Genomic DNA, 12,675 nt, shown 5'->3' on the forward strand with positions numbered 1-12,675 from the left:
GGAGGGACATCAGAGATGCGCCCGCCACTGTTAACCCCTTCCCTGCCACGATCTAAGTAGATCGCGGCAGGGAAAGAGTTCACAGCGGGAGCGCGGCTCCCTCTGTGTCTCCGGCCGGAACTCGCGATGTCATCGCGAGAGCCCGGCCTGTCACCATGGCAACAGGACGCCAGACACTGGCGTCCTGTATTGCCTATGCCTGAGATCGCTGTATGAGCGATAAGGCATGGGAGAGCAGTAGCTCTGCCATGCCTTATGACAGCGATCATCAGGGCAGTGATTAAAGTCCCTCAGAGGGACACAAACAGTGTAAAAAAAAGAAAGATTTAAAAAATGAATTAAAAAAATGTAAAAAAAAAAGAGTAAAAAAACCATTTTTTATGCTTTTTCTCAGATTAGCATAAAAAAAGGTAAAAAAAAAATAAAACCCCACATATTTGGTATTGTCGCGTCCGTAACGATGCGTACAATAAGTTGCACATGCTTTTGACTGTGCAACGAAAAAAACGCTAAAAAAAAGCTAAAAAACTGAGGCAAAATGCTCATTTTTAGCATTTTGCCTCACTAAAAACGCAATAAAAGTGATCAAAAAAGTCGTATGTACGCCAAAATGGTACCAATAAAATCTACAGCTCGTCTCGCAAAAAATAAGCCCTCATAGAGCTCTGTACATCAAAAAATAAAAAAGTTACGTGACTTTGAATGCAGCAATTTAGAATAGAAAAAAGATTTCCAAAAAAAAGGGTTTTTATTGCAGAAAAGTGGGAAAACCTAAAAAAAATGTTAGAATTTTGGTATCGTTGTAACCGTACCGGTCTGCAGAAAAAATGGAAAGTCTCATTTATGCTGCATGATTAACGGTGTAAAAAAAAAATAAAAAAATCTATGGCAGAATTGATGCGTTTTCTCTCTCTGCTATCATTAAAAAAAAAAAAAAAATTTTACAATATAGTCTATGTACCGAAAAGTGGCACCGATAAAAACTACAGTTCGCCACACAAAAAACAAGCCCTTATACGGCCGCGTCAACGGAAAAATAAAAAAGTTATGGCTTTTGAAAAATGGAGATGGAAAAATACCAAAAAATCGCTTGGTCCTCAACGCCAAAATAGGCCATGTCATGAAGGGGTTAAGTAGTGTCTGTGTGGGGGGTGGGAAAGGGCTAGGAAAACACTCAGTATTGAATGCAGGTATACATGTAATACTATGACCTTTAACTCTTAGAGGCTGCTTGTGCAACATATATATATATGTACTAGGCTAACATTATACCACACACACATCTTTTCACCATGCCATTGTCCAGCAATTACTATAATGAAATTATGCAGTCATTAGCCTCTTAAAGAGTTAAAGTCACTACAGCTGCGTAATACATCTAGTTTAGTACAAATCAATAGACATTTTACACTGACTAATCATCATGTCTATCACAATCCCCCCTTAAAATGTCTATCCTCTAACTCTTCCTGTCAAATTTTCACAGTTTTCTGCGCGTGAGCCTATAATCGGAGCGCGTTGAAGGTTCGATTTAGGGTCTTCAAGGGGGTGTAGGACTTGTCCACTCCTTCTGGAATGCATCCAGCAAACTCATTGTGGGAGCGGCTTTTCCAGCATCTGTTTCACATTTCTCTCTGACACAGGGGATAACACAGCAGACTAGAATGAAAAAGATAATCTGTTCACATACAACAGCAACGCCCGTCTGTGCCAGGATCCTTTACCACCCGCTCATCCATGGCGAGTGCTGGTCCCAAAGGTTAGCTCTTTTTAGTTAGTGTGGTCAGCTTCTTTAATGGCAACTGCGTCTTTACCCGCGGGTCACGTGTCGTCTAGGATGTAGGTACAACAAGTCTCCCCTATCATCTTACAGACACTCCCCTTTTTAGCTAAAATCATATCTAAGGCCATTCTATTTTGAAAAGTCATAGTCGAGGTAGGTCCTATTGGTCGACCAGTCCCTATAAGGCGTCTCTAGTGTAATTTATAAACCACTGCTAATTATAATAAACATAATTAATCCAGTCAACGTTTTATTTACCATAATGATCAGAAAAATGGACTCGAATCTAGTTTTAACTTGGTCTCTAATTTTTAAAACTCGTCAGGTACCCCCCTTGGCTATCCTATGACGTCAATGTACACATGTAGATCAAAACTACCACCAGGGGTCTCTCTTCTCGCTCTAGTATAATGTTACAATACTAGTAGTGTGCACAGGTACGCACAGCGTGGGACTCCCTAATCTTCACCCACACCAATGTCCCTCCTGGAGATAGCCCCAAAGGTGGATACATCCAGGCCGCCGACACTGACCCTACACTACCTAGTGACAAGACTGGAAGGAACCGCCGTACCTATGCAGAAAACAAGGATAGACCAACATGACAGGATAACCACAAAACAGACTGAGTTGGATCGAGATAAATTAACTATTGGGGGTAACCTCATTATCCTCAATGCTGTCTGACAGGATGTGGGGGAGCATAAGGGCACACTCCCCTGTCCAATTACCCTCCAGGCGGGTCCTCTACCTCATGTCTCCACAAAGCCAGTAAACGTCTCCTAAGGACTGGACCTGATTCTGGATCCATTCCCCTCCTATCGTACCGTAGGAGGAGCAATACCCGTTAGTGAGTTCCCCAAAAATCTCCCTCCACCCTGCCTATTTGCCTGGCAGGTGTAGTTTCCAGGGTAGTCAGTAATACTCTCTCCGGTGCAAAACACTTAAGTAGTTATAGAGTATTCCTTCTTCCACTTCTCACGGACAGTGTAATTAGCGGAAATGTTCGTGAAGAGACTAATAAACCACTCTTCAGCATCTACAGGGAGATTTAGGGGGACCATCCCCGAGTGTAGTCGGGCACTACCACACATGCAACAGTTAGACTTGTTTCTCCCGTTAACATTGTACCTCATCAACTCCAACCAGACATTCTGGTCAGAGTAGCCAGTCGCTACTGTCAAGGTGTCTGCAAAAGCTAGGGTCGGCTATGATCATCATGTTCTTCAAGGTCTTTATCTCACGGCGGAGGGGGTTAATTATGGGCACGGGACTAAGTGAAGGCTTCCATTCGGGTGCATCTACCATATCCCTTATTTTAAACTTCCCTAAGGGATCTGTCCTCCCGTACCGGTATGTCCCCAGACTATAAGTCCCTCCGTCCCCCGGGCTTGGATCTCCCATGGTTAGTGTAACAACCGCATTAAAACCAAGCAACATACTAAGTTCAGCCTTCCAATACCTGCTGTCCTTATTATTCTCAAGGAGGGTTATACGACTAATTAGGGATTTCCCGCTCTTATCTTTCTTATTTAAGGCACTTCGCGGTTTATAGGACCAGTCTGTTCCTGCGTTCCATCCCACTAATCCCCAATAACGGCAGTCTTCTCCCCAGACGTTATCAGTGGCGCGAACATATTGTATTCCCCGGGTATATAAGTCATATAACCAGCTGGACTGAGCTAAATCCGGCCTGCGGTGGGATCTTGCGCCTAGACACGGGACCACAGTACAATAGTCGAAGGGATATGCGGCTACTTGAGCATTGGACGAGTTATACCAGAAGGTAACCATACCCTCATATTCTTCCAACTAAGGATTCCAGTTGCCACCCTCCTCTCTCACTAGCCCTAACTAGAGTAATGTCCTTGGCACAACTAAGACTGGTCTCCCGGATCTGAAGCTTTCTTACAGTATGAAGCATGGATCCATGTAAGTCTTTCGGCTAGTTTCACAGCTGTGGCAGTAGTCAGAAGCACCTGGTAGGGGCCATCAAATCGGGGCTCAAGAGGGTGCTTCCTGAGGAACTTCTTGACGCACACCCAATCCCCAAGGTGCAAGATATGTGTCCCAGTGTCTGCCTCTGAGTCTGGAAGAGAACACCTGTGCATAGGCTTTGATCAGTGCTTTAACAACGGAAATCACATACTTAGTCAACACATCAGATTGTAATTGTAACTACTGAGGATAGCAGCAACCTAGCCTTGGGGCTAGCCCAAACAATCTCTTAGGGAGATAATGCATGATCCCCCCTGGGTTCATATCAAACACTGACTAGGGCTATTGGATGACAGTCTTTCCAAAGTGGCGTCATTTTTAAGTATCTTACTTTTTAGCGTGCCACTAAGTCTCTCCACCTTTCCACTACTCTAAAGGTGGTAGAGTATGTAAAAGGCCTGGGATACACCCAGAGCAGACATGACATGTTACATTCACCTGCGAAGTTTATACCTCTGTCTGACTCTGAATCACTTCTGGTACCCCATATTCACAGTTTACCTCGTTCATGAGCTTCTTTGCGGTTACCTACTTGTTTGCCTTGGTAACAGGGTCGGCCTCCAACCTGCAAAGACATCAACAGCAACAAGCGCGTATTCATACTTCCCAACAAGTGGGAGCTGAACGTAGTCAATTTGCAATCCCTGAAATGGGTAGAGTGGTCCCAGCAAGTGTGATGTGGCAAATTTCCTTCTGCCCTGACTGACCTATGGCATAGATCATGCTAAACTGGACAAATGATGCAGCAGCTACAGAGAACCCAGAAGTCGCCCGTCCTCTTTCAAGCGTCGTCGTCATTGCTGCTTTACTAGGTGGGTGTTTCCGTCCATCAGCTGGGCCATCATGGGATACAGGAACTGTGGTAGGCAAGTGCTGTTGACTGTTCACCATACGCTGTCCTGTTTCTGCTGCTCCCATATTAGTCCATTTATTCTTTCCTTCCTTGCTGGCTTGTAACTGTAAAAGTCTTTAGCATATCAAAGTCCCAATTTTTGTCAATGTCCAAAGTTTTTACCACTGACTCATGCTGTCAGTATCTTTCTTCTTTCTTCCACGGCTTGAGGGCTGCTGCCTTTGCTGTGCTGTTGGCGAGGGTGTCGTCTCTCGCTTCTCCAGTGTAGGAATCGGTGCGAACGCTCAACTTTGTCAGGTAGAAGTAGGGCCTCCATCAGACTCTGCACCGCTGCGCCATTCTCAATTGATTGTCCTGCTAAGGTAAAAACTGTCTGGCCTTCCATATTGGGCCGTAATCATGAGCTATGCCAAATGCATACCAGGAGTCAGTGTAAAGGGTTGCCATCTTACCTCTCGCCACTCTATTCGCCTCAGTGAGGGCCTTCAGTTCCGCTTCTTGTGCTGAGACATGCGGAGGCAGAGCTTCTGCTTCTAGGACATCTTGTTGTGTGACCACTGCATATCCGATGTGGAGTCGTCAATCCTCACCCAGGTACCATCTGCAAAAAGCTCAACATATACATCGTCAACAGAGGTTCCGGTAACTGCATACCTGCAGTTTCTTACTGTATTAGTACTAAATAATCGTGTTGATGTTCTATTTCACCTGGCTCGGAATCTTGTAGCACAAAATCATTTATTTCCTTTTTATCTTATTTCATTTTTTTTTTTTTTAAACCCAATAGCTGATCTACAACACCTAGATCATCTATGACCCAGATCACCTATGCCTCCCCCCTTTTGAACCAGAATACTCAATGGGAAAAGAGTAATCGCGTTCAAACTAGTACAACATTGAAAAAGGAAACCAAGAGGCACAAAAACAAGCACTTTGTAGGTCAAGGTGACATTGTACGCAGCGAAGTCTGAGTGAAAATCCCCTTTAGATTTTTTTCCTTTAGGTCGCAGTTAGCATTTTTTAACACAAGGGGGCGCAACACAAGTAAAATTTACGTCACCCAGTGTAATAGTATTTCAGGGAACGTCCAGCGTTTAACTTTCACTCTCCTGTCGGAATATAATTATAGCTTCAGTGTAGACTGACACTAGAATATACAAAAGACTTAAGGAAAAAACTAAAGAATACGGATGAATTAACATCCTACTCTGGGCAATTCAGTCCCTCTTTCTCACATAAAAAGTAAAATTACTTCATCAAATTGTGTGAAAAAGTTTGCTGGGTGACTATAGGGAAATTATTCCATCTGTAGGAGCCTTCCGTAACATCATTTGTCTGAGCATCCATTGGAGAAGCGGGCAGTGGAAAACAGAGCCCCTGGGAACACACCATGAGAGAGCGTCCCCTGTCATGGATCCCTGGCCTCTGTCCCCCATGCATCAACTCCAATCTTCCATACACTATAAACCAGCTTAGTCATCTACTATGTCCCAAGCTGCATCTTCACAAAGGTTTGTTTCCCTGAACTTATCACACATCCATAGTGGCCACATCTTGGAGTGTAACAAAGTCCGGTCAAACAAAACCTTACTTCAGACAATCATGAGGTTAGCACTGGATACAGTGGCATTGGGGAATGTAGGCCTCCCAAGTGCAGCAAAATGGCCACCAGAGGCAGAAAGGGGTGGGGCTACAAATCTCCCAGGTGAGGCAAGATGGCTGCTGGAGGAGGAAGGGGCGGGGCTTAGTCCTATCCCAGATTGGAATGGCCGGAAGTAACATCACACAACCTGAAAGTGAGCACATGGGGGGGGGGGAAGTAATTTCAGGGTGGGGGCAGAGCTCACCAAACTTGCTGCAGAAACATTGCAAGTGCGGCCGCCATTATAAGGAGGGGCTGTAGTCAACACAAAGGCATTACATTGTTCATAATACAGGCAATACACATCTCCCACTATACTTTCTCATCTTGAATCGCTTTCCTACATTATACCTCCTCCTAGCAATCTAAAAACACCTTTCTTTCTGCTTATCTGTCCATAACCCGACATTTCTTTCTGCAACTTTTCCTGATCCTTTTCTTCGTAAAACGTTTCTACATGTTTTGCATATTCCAAAACATCCTGCACTGATCCCGTATTCTATTCTGCCTGCTTATTCTATCCTATTTGAAATTTCTGGACACAGTAAAACTCCTTTACCAAATTCCACCTCTTCTTATATCCCTCGTACATCACAATGCACATTAACACTATAAAACACAAGACAAAGGGAACAAACGGGTTAACTGGGAAATGCTTTCAGTGGCTTAACTTCAGCCCATTCTCTTATCAGTAACCCTCCCCCAATAATAAACACTGCACATTCTTTAAACTAAACGTCTGAAACACACAAAGACTGATGATTATTTTCAATGACCAAGACCTCAACAATATCCAGAGACTTCAGCCATCACACCACGGCTATAATTCCCGCGTATATACCTTTCCACATATGAGAACATAACACGCTCAATCATGCAGGTGCATATGCGTATCATAAATTTTCCTAACCTCACAGTAGTTACCTAGGAGTAAGTGTCTCTCTCTGGCGTGCTCCCTCAGACTTAAACAGCTAAGTCCGCCCTTCTGACACATTAACCCTCACAGAATTTATCTCTTGGTCTTGTATACACAATCTTTAACCGTCTCAGACATATCATACCCAGCATGCAGAATACCCCTTAGGCAGGTTAAAACGGTGGGGTTTTTTTCCGAGCAGAAAGGACTATATTACCTGCCTTTCATTGATTTATCACTCTGGATTAGACATAGGCAGATTGACAGTTAGAAATCAGCTCACATTGGTAGATTTACACAAAGCAATCTTACCGTGTTCTGTAGATTTTCGGGCCCCCGAGTTCTACGTGTTATCTGCTGATCTCTGTATTTTTCCAGAATGAAAGAAATCAAAAATCTCTACTCGACCCACCCAGGGACGCCAAATTGAACTGGATCATATTTTCCTCCAGCAGGTTTCGGGGTATTCTGTAGCTTCCAAATCATATAGTGTGCACACATCATCGACCAGATCAGACGTAAGGTATCAGTCTCATGTCCAAAATGGCTCTCTGGGTAGAGACGTCCAGAGAGCCCCTTTTATTGAAAACATAATACCTGCCCTTTATGGGCGTTTAACAGATTACATCAGTAACATATATATATTCTTATTCGCTAGGTTATATGGAATCCTCCACCTCCCTGCCCACCCTTCCTCAAGTCCAGTGTAGTTTGGACTTTGTCCTCTTTAGCATGCAGTCTAGCTGAAGGAATTTCTGTGTACGTGACAAGTCATTGTTTAAGTAGTGTCTGTGTGGGGGGTGGAAAAGGACTAGGAAAACACTCAGTATTGAATGCAGGTATACATGTAATACTATGACCTTTAACTCTTAGAGGCTGCTTGTGCAACATATATATATATGTACTAGGCTAACATTATACCACACACACATCTTTTCACCATGCCATTGTCCAGCAATTACTATAATGAAATTATGCAGTCATTAGCCTCTTAAAGAGTTAAAGTCACTACAGCTGCGTAATACATCTAGTTTAGTACAAATCAATAGACATTTTACACTGACTAATCATCATGTCTATCACACTGCTGCCGACCCTGTCACTCTCCTCCCCCCCCACCCCCACCCCCCCGCCGGGGTGCCATGTGCGCTCTCACTGCTGGCGACCCTATAAGTGACTTTTCTTGCTGCTGTCCCATTATTCCCTTGCTGGCTTCAGCTCTCCCGTGCGCTCTACCATCTCCCCTCCCACCTTCGCTGCTATCCCCTTTCCCCCGTCATTACACTGTAACATCATCTTCCCTCCTGTAAGTTGTCACCTACTGGCTCCAGCGCAGTGCGTCCCCCGTAGAGACTCTCCCCGCCAGCCTCCCATCAGCGCTGCAATGTGTCTGCCGCTTACAGACTTCTATCCCCTCACCTGTCGCTGGCCCCGTCACTCTGCCTTCTCCCATCCCTGCTCCAGCGCAGTCTGTCAGCTACTGTCAGTCTCCTTGCCAGCTGGCCTCGCATAATGGCTGCAATATGAGATGGCAGCAAGGAGACTAACAGCGCAGGAGACGGGAAGGGGACAAGGGAGGGCAGCGGAGGGGTGAGTGACACGAGGTGGGAGGGGAGATGATGGGCACCCATTCTCCTGGCCAGCCAATTAAGTTGTGGGCGTGCATTTTGTCTTAACCCATTCTTCTGGTGGAGACAAGGTACACCAGTACCCTACGGATGTGTATGGAAAAGCCAGCGCACATGCGCAGTACAGGTTTGTTTGGTTTTTAAACTGCTGCTGTCCTGCGGAATCAACGGCCGGTCCGCAATGTGAATTGCGGAAGGGCCGCGGGTCAGACGGTTCCATTGACTTCAATAGAAGTCTTCCGTGCGGGAACCACATTTAAATTGAGCTTGTGAAAATTTTCATCCACGAGTGGAAACTGCAATTGGTGTCCGCTCGTGTGCATAAAGAATCGTTCTTCCATAGCATGCCATGGAGGGTCATTGCAGCGGAATCCGTAGGAGGACACCGCTCCAGATTCCGCAGCCAAAATCTGCCTGTGGACAGGAGGCCTTAGATGACTAAAACAGCACGATGCGCACATGACCGCAGCTCCATTCAAATTCCTCCAAAACATGGCCAGGACCCCCATTCTAGTGATAGTGGGGTCCCCACAGTCATACATTCATCGCCTATCATATTGTTGGAGAACCTCTTTCCACCCCTCAAGGGAGCGAAGGGGTTAATGTAAAAAGCTGTACATATACATCATATGGATGGTACTGGCTTAGGAGCTGATCCCATGCAATCCGCAGCGGGAGGCGGCTTAACTGACAGCAGGTATCACAAAGAACTCCGATCCCTGCCATTAACTCCTTACATGCCACAATCAATGCTGATCACAGCATGTACGGTGTTAACAGGGGAAGCACACTCCCCCTCTGACATTATTGGCCCTCACCAAGCAATGGTCTCCAGGACTGCCATAGTATGTAATAGCCAATAATGGCACCAGTACACTGCAGCACTGAAGTATTGAAATGTATTATCTGAGCGATCACGGGTTAATGTATAAATAGTAAAGAAAAATCCACAATAAAAAATAATAAACACGATTTTTTGTGCATTTTTCCTGTTGTGTGAAAAAATGAATTCATTAGAAAATACACCGTATTAACCTGTAAAATAAATAGAACCCATTTTTTATGCCGTACGACAAACGTTATAAATGTGGCAATTATTTGGTTCATTTAGCCTCACAGAAAACACAATAAAAGTGATCAAAAAAGTCACATGTACTCTAAAATGGAAGTAATAAAAATACAGCTCATCACGCAAAAAACAAGCCTCCTCACAGCCCCGCCTGTGGATAAAAAGAAAAAGGTTTGGGGGTCTTTGAATGCGGCGATGCTAAAAACAAATTATTTTCCAAAATTATAATTTTGATATCGTTGTAATTGTATCAACCTGCAGAAAAAAGTCATCATGCCATTTATACCGCGTAGTGAACACTGTAAGGCCCAATGCACACGGATGGATTTTTGCTGCGGGGCCAGGAGCTCCGGATCCCGCTGCAAATCTAGCCCATAGACTTGCTATGTGAAATCGCTTTTCCCTGCCCACGAGCGGAAGTCAACTGCGATTTTCCGCTCACGGGGAAAAAAAATCGCAGCGTGTTCTATTTTGGTGCAAGCCTTGTACGGACAGCTTCCATTAACTTTAATGGAAGCCGTCCGTTCCGCAGCCCGTCCACAGTGAGCAGTACACACGGGGTACGCGATCCGTGTCATCGCCTAGCAACGGCGCATCACACACTGTACTGCGCATGTGCACCAGCGCGACGGCTGGGACATCCGCAGTACAGAGGCCGCCTGCACACGAGGACATCGGACAGGTACGCGGCGTCACCGCCGGGGTACAGGGTTGGATTCCTGGCTGCGAGATCTCGTAACCGGTATCCGACCCGTTTGTGTGCATTCGGCCCAAAGCTGGCGGCACACAAACGGTTCGGATTCTGCACACGGGAGCCCACAGTGAAATCCAGCCCTGACCCCAGCTGGTGACCCTGCGTACCTGCCTTCCTTTATCTTCATTTGTGTTTTTCCAACACCGTCACCGGTCTCTGCGACCTATCCACAATCTCAATTGCGGACGGGCCGCGGCACGGATCAATGGAAACCGTCCATGCAGACACTGAACAAAAATAGAACATGCGATTTTTTTCCTCCGCTCGTGGAAATCGCAATTCGTTTCTGAGAGTATGCAGAACAAAGCGATTTTGCAATGCAAATCCCTTCGTGTGCTGCCAGTCTAAAGAAAAAAAAACATTGGCAGAACTGATGCGATCTTTCACCCTTCCCCACCTCAAAAAATTAATACAATTATACAATATGTTATATGTTCAAAATGGTAGCAATAAAAACTGCAGCTGGTCAATCTTTATGAATGTAAACCCCAATTCATGTAATCATGGTAGACTGAGCGGTCTGACTATATAATCTACGTCAGAATATTACACTAGTGGGGTCCGGGAATTGGCTTTAGGAATCCCGACACTGAGAAGCTCTTTAGATGCTAATCGGCTTCCGCCGTACTGATTTTAATAAAACCGTGGCCGGACCTTTGTGACCTTCTGTTTATGTATGTGAAAACTTTGCTGAGCGAGAGGTTTCTTCAGGGTGTTGGTGGAGTTCCAGCTTCTAGACTCTGAATGACATGTGTAGTGGCCCAGCACATTATCATGGTTCCCTCCAGAAATGTCATACATGTTTGTCTTATGTGGATGCACTGTGCAAGCTTGTCTTGTCATTTTCAGTGTGTGTGTTGCACATCTGCGGCGCTTAAGAGGTTAACTTTAATAAAATCCTAGTCTGCATGTAAATGTATCAGTTTGTCATGTCATGTGGTATGAGAGAAGGTAAAAATTGGAGTGTTTGAGAGCGGGAAAAGGTCATCTTCATCTTCAACCTGTGTTCCATCTTGACTGCCACCTAACATAGAGCCACATGGAAGCACCTTCAGCTTCCTTATGGTGAAGATGGAAGAGGAGGAGCGATTTCCCGTGATCTCTGAATTCGGGATGTGAGTGGAGTGAGCCCCAGTAATGAGAGAGCAATTGTAAGTAATTCTTCAAGACAAGGGCAGTGCAGAGGTACTAATCAATTCTTTTACTGTCCAATTTTCCTACACGGCCGTCCAGAGCCAGGATTACCACATTGGCTTTCCCTATCCTATGGGTGTCTTTGGTGGCCTGCAGTCATACTCTGGCCTTGGCTGTGTATTATCCCTCAGGGAAAGGAGTCTAGTAAATGCGGCCATGACAAGCCATCACTTTACCCTCTCAGCTCCCCACATGTGTCAGGTGTCCGGGGTCTCCCTATGGGACGCTGCACATGCGAGGAAAACATCACTATGAAAATCAGAAAAGTGGCGCCAGGCTAACGCAGAGCTCCCTACATCCAGTGTCTGTATTTATGGTAAATTCCGGCGACCACTACTCTATCTGTAGGCCCTTTTACACGGCCAATTATTGGGTACAAACATTCCTACAAATACTTTTTCGCACGACAATTTGGCCGTATAAAAGGACGAACAATCAGCCAATGAATCGACAAACGGGCACCGTCGATTCGGGCTCTGTTCAGACCATGTTCTTTGTTTATGTGTGGCGTATACTGCGCCAAATTTAAATCTATATATGTATGCAACTGTATGGTATACAGATGCATACATTACCTATTGACCCTGTTGTAAAAAAAAATATACCATTCAGTTCACTTTTTTGCAAGACCCCCTTTAGGCTACTCTCACATATGCATTCAGTTTAATGCCACTCGGAACTTTGGCATTTTACCACGATTTCGAGCAGAGTTTTTGAACGCATGTCGCAGCGCTTGACTTTTTTGTGATGGGGTGTGTTAAAAAAAATGAAGTGTGATTGTTCTCAGTAAGAGAAACCAAGTAATCTTGTAGATACGATACTTTTTAGTGGCTAACAA

This window comes from Eleutherodactylus coqui, chromosome 4 (assembly GCF_035609145.1).
Source record: "Eleutherodactylus coqui strain aEleCoq1 chromosome 4, aEleCoq1.hap1, whole genome shotgun sequence".
Taxonomy (NCBI): Eukaryota; Metazoa; Chordata; class Amphibia; order Anura; family Eleutherodactylidae; genus Eleutherodactylus; species Eleutherodactylus coqui.